Source organism: Centruroides sculpturatus, unplaced genomic scaffold (genome assembly GCF_000671375.1).
Source record: "Centruroides sculpturatus isolate CEXI.00-Female unplaced genomic scaffold, Cexi_2.0 scaffold1215, whole genome shotgun sequence".
Classification (NCBI taxonomy): domain Eukaryota; kingdom Metazoa; phylum Arthropoda; class Arachnida; order Scorpiones; family Buthidae; genus Centruroides; species Centruroides sculpturatus.
Window position 1 is genome coordinate 180,151 of NW_019385505.1, and position 9,151 is coordinate 189,301.

At 29.8% G+C, this 9,151-nt stretch overlaps 1 pseudogene; it reads right to left on the reverse strand.

Moving 5' to 3' along the window:
* Positions 1-9,151, reverse strand: part of LOC111639627 — a 48,268-nt pseudogene that overhangs the window by 20,703 nt on the left and 18,414 nt on the right.

A 9,151-nucleotide genomic window follows, 5' to 3' on the forward strand; every position in this document is an offset into this window, starting at 1 on the left:
TTACTTTTTAGCGGATCTTTAACGGATCTTTTATCTTAATGAATTTCATTACTTATATGAAATTTTAAAGATAGGTAGCAATAAAATACTAATAACTTCAATTCAAATCACTTTTTATTTCTTAAAATCACATATTTGGCACATTCACACTGCAAAAATTTTATCATGCAAAAATCATTTACTATCGTAAAATATTTCCATATTACACTGCTAAACTTTTTTGTCGACATTCTTTTTATTTTAATTTAACTCAACACACTCCAAAAACACAAACGTAATCTATGCTATTCCATGTAACACTAAACTATGAACAAAAACATGCTCAGTGCGAGTCAAAACACGTCGCGTTACTAACGCAAAGCATCAACTATCGGTCCAAGGTCACGCACACCGGCGCCGACCGAGTACAAAATTTGAGATCCGTATCCGTATCCACAGATCTAGACACTAATGATCCATATCTGTATCCGCAGAGATACATTTTTAACGATTCGGCACATAACTAATTATAATATTATATATATTATATACATAGTAACCATTTCTAAGTTACATGGTATTTACCTTATTGCAATGTCTTCCAATTCCCATAAGAAAATTATCTGGTTTAATGTCTCGATGAATAAAATTCTTATTGTGAACATATTCAATTCGTCCAATCATCTTTAAGAAAAATATATCAATCAAAATCTTTCTATACTTTATAACTAAATGGTTTAATAACCAGAGAAGAGTATATGATTGATTTATATTTAAGAGCATATTTCTCAACTTTGGTTAAAATTCAATCTCAAATTTATTACAAAGAACATATTAACGAGCATTCATTACTCCTGATGTTTTAAATTAGACAATGCTGCATCATTAACACATGTTTTTCATATATTTTCACATATGTTAAATGTAAAAAACCAAGAATAAATTTTAACCAAAAGATGATAAAATAGGATTGTATTGTTCATTCACATTAGCAAGTCCTGTAAGAACAATCTGTAGTAAGTAGTGGTTTCTATATACAGGTGTCAAATATATGAGCAGATGTGTCCATTTTGATGATGTATTGTTTTCTGGCAGAGAGATGAAAACATAAAAGAAAAATAAATAAGTATTTAGTTTATTTTTTTTATATGCTAGAAAGCTTTTGATCACTTTAATTTTGGATAAAAATGTTCAGTGATAGTTTAAAAACTAATTTAAAGTCCAAAAGTAATTTTTGGTATAAATAAAATCATTTCACAGAATTCAACAATACAGTGGTACCTCATAGTCCAAAATGCTCCAGAGTTAAATGCTAAATTTTAGAGAAATTCCAGCTGAAGTTCAAATGATGCTACTACATTTGAACTGCGTGTGCTATGAAAAAATCCAGAAATAAGTTTTGTACCTTTCCTGGTAAATAAACACTAAGACGTAATTGCAGAAAATGGAAAAATTGAGAAGCAATTGGCTGATGATATCGTCTATAAGAAGATTATTTGTGAGAAAGGTAAGCAAGCTGCATAGTCACCTTAAGAAACAGGACATCATCACTCCTCACTGAAAGTACAGTAAATACAATAGCCATTTTATTACACAGTATTTATGTATTTCTTTTGTTGTTTTCATATATTATTATTTAGGGCCTTTAATTGTGTTATTTTTACCATAAATTATATGTATTTGCTGTATCAAAATTAGTATTGTTTAGGATACAGGAACAGATTAATTCACTTTCCATTATTTCTAATGAGGAAATTGATTCAGAGTTTGAATGACCTTCTGGAACAAATTAAGTTTGAAGTATAAGGCACCACTGTATTTAGTCACTATTTTACTGTTAACACAAGTTCATTTCTACAGTTTTTCAAACCTCTAATGTCTTCTATTAGTTTTATTGTCATCTCTTGTTGAAAATACACACAAAACATTTTTATCAATAAGAATCGTTAACACCTTTAGAGACTCCCTTACAAGATACAGGAATGACCTTTGACTCTTTCCTGTAACCTTTACTTTAAACGTGTCTTCTCATCTTTCCTATGGCCAATTTTTTTGTAAGTAATATACTCCTAGCTCAATCTATTGACAAAATTTTAAGATCAAAATTCAAATTTTTCAATTTTGTTGACTTTTTGCAACAAAATGTTCTCTTAATAATCAATGGTTGATATTCATGCCAAATACTGTATAGTAGGATGGAGAAATCACCATGATTGGTGTTATATGTGCATTTATTGCAAGTACATACTTTCGACGATCCTAATGTCATCGTTGAAAGTACTTGCAATAAATGCATATAACGCCAATCTCAGTGATTTCTCCATCCTACTATATAACAAAATTGACCTATAAATTCTAACTGTTGTCAGTCTGTCTTTCCTTAATCTCAAAAATGGAGTTAGATCCTGTTGGGATAATTCTTCCTATTGAGGAATATTTGGATATCATTGCTCAACAGGTCATGGAGGTTGTGATAAAATGTTATTTGCTCTAAAAAATAAGTTTTACATCCCAAAACCGGCTATTAAGGTGTAAAATATAGAATTCGAAGAAGTCTCAACATCACAAAAACATTGTTGTACAACCAATCATTACAAAGGATTTCAATCTTCAAAGCCAAGCTGATTTTATTGATCTTCAATCTACTTCCTGTAGAGACTACAAATGGTTAATGAACTATCAAGATCACACAAAAAAATTTCTGTGTTCTTCGCCCTTTGAAAATAAAACATGTGCAGAAGTTGCACTGGAACTGCTAAAATATTTTTAGACTTTGGTGCACCTTATATTTTTGTGACAATGGAAGAGCGTTCACAGTTAATGTCATTGAGCAACTTTCAGTTATATTGCCTGAAAGTAAAATAGTGCACAGAAGACTCTGACATCCAAAATCCCTTAAGGGGAACAGAGCGATACAATCAAGATGCTGAAAATACATTACGTGCATGGATGGATGATACTGGTAGTACAGACTTGGTAATAGGCTGCCATTTTGTCCAGTGGCAAAAGAACTTTTCTAAGCATCTCAAGTTATAAACAGAAGTCTGTATACAGCACACTTTGGATCAGAACCAAAATTAGGATTGGGGTCAATGAATATTTCACTAAAAAATTTTTAAAAATCTTCACAGCGAAGATGATTTGGAGCAACTTAAGGAAAGCAGTTTAGGACAAAAAAGTTGTTGAGAAAGCAAACAAAAATCAGGAGAGAAATTTTGAGAAAGACTTGTTCTGTTTGTATACATGATCTGAATGAATCACACATAACATCTATATGCTCATCATGTGCAATAAGAGTTCATAAGAATTGTATTCAGAGCATTGGAGGGACCTCTAAAGACATTAGCGACATTTATGCAAGGGCAGATCTAGGTTTTTCAGGGCCTAGGGCTTATTGAAGTCCAATGGGGTCCAATTTTTTGTTAGATTAATTAAGAATCTTTACATTGATTACAATAAAACAAACATAATAATAATAATAATAATTTATAGTATTAATATTAATAACTATTTTTTACTATACAATAAGTGCTCATTGTTAATGAAAAAGTATTAAAAATTTATGATAATAATTCAATTTTTGTGAGCCCTTGACACTTGGAGGCCCAGAGCTTAAGCCCCTATGTAGAACAGCCCCTGTGCTTATGTTTGCAACACTTGCAAAAGACAATAAAAAATTGCAGAGGAATGTCAACAATCACACAGAAGCCAGAAAAGAGCAACAGAAAAAAACGATTGAAATTACTGCAAAAAACTAAAACCTATTGAAGTTGGGGACTTTATTTTATTAAATGTTCCAAAGGTTGACCGAGAGCAATTAGACTGCCAAAATGTAATAGGGAAAATTCTCAATGCAAAAAATAATGTTTATTAAATTGGAACAAAGGGTGGAATAATTAAGACCTGGTTCAGTAAAAGTGATTTTCAGATTTCTGGGAAACAAATTCTTGAAGACATCCCAGAAAAATATGTATCTCTATATAAAGCTATGATGAAAGAATCAAACTTTGGGGGACACAGCAGTTTATCATGCACGAATAAATAATTGGAACATTTGTGCACCAAGTGAAAATTGTAAATCAGTATTTTTCATTTATCCTAATTATATATCATTTTTTTAAACAATTAACTCTGAAAAAAGTCTTAATATTATTTTCATAAAAATTCAGCATTATTAATTTTTTATATAACAGTTACTATACATTATTCATTGTCATATCATATAATTAATCATTATTTTTCCAATTAAAATTATCATTCATTATTCTTGATTATTAATTTATATTATTCATTTTTCTATCATTATGTTGTATTATGTTAATTATTTTAAGATTACTTTAATAATCTTTCTTAGTCTGCTGCTTGTCTAATGAGCCTTCTGTGTCTTCAAAAGGCTTGTTATGACAATAAGCCTAGAATCAATCAGGTTAATTGAACAAACTGAAGTTCACTTTCTTAATTGACTAATGCTCTGTAGACTGAGTGCAAAATGCCTAAAAAAATGTCAGACTGAATATTAGATAGAAGATGATTTTCCAATTTGCCAGGCCCATTGTAAAATGATGGCACCTTTTACAATAAGCTAGATTTTTCAATTCGCCTATGACATATATACAAAATTTTAATGCATTCTTCAAAATTAATTTTGGCTTCAATGTATATTCACCCACAAAAAAATAACATCCAATGAAATCATAAAAAGATATTGAGGAACTTGCAAATATGAAGGACAAGAATCAGAAAATTTAACTTGCTAGTTTTAAAAATAATGAATTAAAAATTAAATTTCAACTTACCTGATCAGCTAGCATTAAAACAGTTTTCATAGTAAAACGGCGTGAACAGAAATTGAAGAGATCTTCTAAACTTGGCCCAAGAAGATCCATTACTAAAACATTATAATCACGTTCTTGTCCATACCATCTAATAAAAAAATATGAAATTAATGTATACAATAAAACAAAATTCAATACATTAAAAGCAACAACTATCTATAATTTATTTTAAAAGTTGATCAATTGGCAGAATACTTCAAGAGATATTTAATGGAAAATAATTATTAAAAAACCTTTCCATTTATAATTTGAACTATACCAGTCACTTCTGACAGACATAGTTTTAAAAAATTTATTACTTTAGATGAGAGGAGAAAAATGGTCAATGATTAAAAATATTTGTTCGGCTGAATTAACTTGAATGGAAAATAGGAGGGGCATTAGAATAAATATTAGACAAAGAAATAATATAAAATGAATCTATATGAAGGAGATTTACACACACACACAATCTTCAATTCTAGTGAAGATCTAAGAATTGGAAAATACTATGAAATATTAAATTTATCAAAGATTTTATGAACAACTAAATTTTCTCTATAAATAATGGAACAAATTCCTCCCAAAAATTCCCATGTGCATGGGAATTTTTGGGAGGAATTAAAAAATATAAACAACAATAAATGCTTATGACCTTTATTGTAAAAATTAATAAATTATGCTAAGTTTTTTAAACCACACCCATTTAAAAGTTTTGTGCATAGGCATGTAATGTAGCATTTTTCACCTGTTATAAGTCTGAATTCTTCCAGTAATAGCTTCTGCACCACCACTGTGTAAGTATAATCTTTGCAATTTTGTCCTTTAAGACCATTAAAAAAAACAAAGTTAAAGTTTTTAAAATTATCTAATCATTTAATAGTGCCAGAAATAGGCCTACAAAGCAACAAGTCTTTGTAAATTTGGCAGTTGTACTGGCATTTTATGAAAACCATAACTGTAATTTGTAATATCAGTAGATTTGTTGACATGAATAACAAATGTATTACTCCGTTTAAAAAGAGAACTCTGTATGGGCAAAATATTCTCATCAATACATCTTATATCTAAGAGAGATATAAGAGAGACCTCTTAATTGTCATTTCAAACAAATTAACAATTCAGCAATTTCCTAACCATGAATATCACAAGCCTTTATTGCTGTTGGTAATATAAGATCCTCTCCAATCTTGAAGAGGATCTTGTATTACCAACAGCTTTAAGTGCCAGGTTTCGGAAAAGTTTAAATAGCTGTTTAAAAGAATCAGAATGTGGTTATCAACAGCCACATTGATAACCATATTCTGGTTCTTTTAATCTTATGCTAATTTTTTCATGTTATTAATGGATGTTTTTATCACCATTTAGCCATTTTAATAATCAAAATTATCCAAACTAAACTCTAAAGACTGATTTATTTAAATACATTAATGAAATTTCAACCTATATATAAAAATCACATTAATTTAGTAATACCAACAACCAAAATGACTGGTAGAAGTATTTCACAACAGTGAATGCAAAACAAATGCTTTTAATTTATAAGAAATTCTCTTTAGTACTCTAAGTAGAAAAGAGCCTTGAAAAATTATAGGAAACATGCTTTTCATTATATTGTGATTATATTGTTATACAGTATTAAGTTTTTTTTTTTATATTTAAATTAGATGCATTAAAAACATTTACGAGGTGTTTCACCAACATTAGACTAATACCGAGATTATTGACACAAGGATTTCACCAACAAATTTTACCAAAGGATTACTAAATTCTGAGATACTAAGAACAGGATTAGTGAATCAAATAATCTCAACACTAGCGTTGCTAGAAAATTTTCTTACATGTTACTTGATTGGCTATTTCAGAAAGACATTATACACACTTAGATACAAACACGACAGACAACAAGAAAAGAAGTCAACAACCCAATTTTTCTCATCGGAGAAACAATACAGTCGAGTCCACATAAGTCGTCATAGGTATAACTAGACACTGTTGGTTAAGTAGTCAGTTTTCTGTGGTCCCGACCAACTTACATAGGCATTAACGTTAAAAAAAGGGATTTCAACTCATCTTTTGTATCTATAGTCTAAAGCAGTATTTCCCAACCTTTTTTCTGCTATGCCTCACCTAAGCCTTTCTAAAATTCTTATGTCCCCTAACATATACAGCAGCTATACGGTTAATGTAAACTCTGGACGAGTCCATTTTTTAATTGCCCCCTTAACAATCCAATTGCCCCCCTGTGGGCATGGCCCCACGTTGGGAAACACCAGTCTAAAGAAATATATATTTTTCTGTAAATTCATATTTGTCCTGGCAATTTTATTTAAAAATACCTTAACATTTTATGTATTTTTGTATATAAAATAATAACAGATAAAAAGAAAATATGCAATCTATATCAACGTCACAGCAGAATCCAATTTTGCATTTTCTCACTTTTCATTCATGCATTATTTGTAGCACATATTTCAGATTTCTGTTAGAAATAGTATCCAAAAGCTAACAATGCTTATGCTGAAGGAAAAATATGAACTTGTATCTGAATTTGCTTTTAGAGAGTCTATATCTTTTGATTAACAGTTGATCATCAAACTTTTCAATAGGATTGGATTGATCACAAATTAATCGTCATGGAATTCAAAGTAATTTTGTATTATTTCATTTCCATACATGTACTCTGCAAAGTAAGACAAATCTTCTGTCATGTTTGCCAAGATTAGTACACTAATCACCCGAATTTGGTGGATTAGTTACTAATGCCAGATTATGTCTAATCTTAAAATGGTGGAATGCAAAATCAGTAATCCTGTGATTTGTCTGTTGGTGAAATAGGGGGCTATTGTTCTGTGGTCTCTAATCTGGAGATGTCCAGATTGTTCCTCCTCCATTAACTTGTCTATCATTCCTTAGTAAGTTATAAATATTTGTACAAAAGAGCACCTAATATTTACAACTTACTAAAGAATGATAAAGACAAATTAGAGGAGGAACAATCTGAGAAATACAACAGTTAAGAGTCAAAAAACATTACAAAGGTATTACACATAGTGTCTGTCGAGGAACAGTGTGGAAAAAAGCCATAGTAATACAATTTTAGCAGCAATGTTACAAATGGAAGGCTGGGTTGTAAAGTAAGATGAAAAATTATTAAGTAAGATGAAAAGTAAGATGAAATTATTAAAATAGTATGCTCTCCAACCATTGCTATGGACAGAGGAGTAAGAAAAAATATATATATATATATATATATACATACACAAGAGCAAAATTAAGGAACAATGCCTGAACACCAGAGATGCAAATGGAAACACACCATAGAAAAAAGCATAAAACTCTTCAGTTCCCTACAATCAACTTTGGTTTTACTTTTATGTTATGATTAAAATTAAAAAAATATAAAATAAAATTTACTTCTATTTCATTAACTTTATACTGTTCATAATTAACTCGTACTGAACATAGAAGCCCAGGATTATTTTGACTTATTTCAAAATTGAAAAATATGACTATACAAACTAAGTTTCAGTCCTTCTGTCTATTTATATCCTTTTCATTCCAGTCCAGGTACCATAAAACAGCCTGAGACTTGAAGACTTGAGGACTGAAACTTAGTTTGTATAGTCATATTTTTCAACTTTGAAACAATTAAGTTATTTAATTTGTGCAATTTTAAATTTGCAACAAATTAAGAGGAAAAATAAATATGGTCATTTTCACAGATATAAGTTTGGATTTAAAATTATAATGTAATCAAGAGGCAAAAATCATCAATTATTGTCTGTCTAATAATTTTAAATAACTGAAACAATGTACATACAATTGATAAGTAGTGAAATGTCATTTCATATTTACAATTATCAGCATATAAAATTGTAATATGGCATAACAACTATCAAAATATTATCATAAATTGACAAACGATCATATTTAGGTGATCGTTTGGCAATTTAGTATATATTCATAACATATGTTATGGACAAAGTGATTAATACGGGCATTATGAATAATGACCAACAAAATCGGGCATTGTAATAAATTTCAATAATTTATCAAATTGACCGGTCATTATGAATACTGCTACCACCTAGTCGGGCAAAGTGATAATAATACGTTGAGGAGTGATCATCCGGCATACGTTAGCCAATCAGAACTTACATCTTACTTGCTCACACGTATTGCATTTAGTACCGAACTTTAAATTTAAATTTATGTGACCAGTAGTTAATCTTTCTTCTTTGACAAAAGTAACGATCATGAAGGAATCATTAAGTGATATGAATAATCGCTTCAACAACCGATTAAACGAGTTAAAAACCAAAAGGGCTGAAGAAGTAGCATATGGTCTTTTAGAT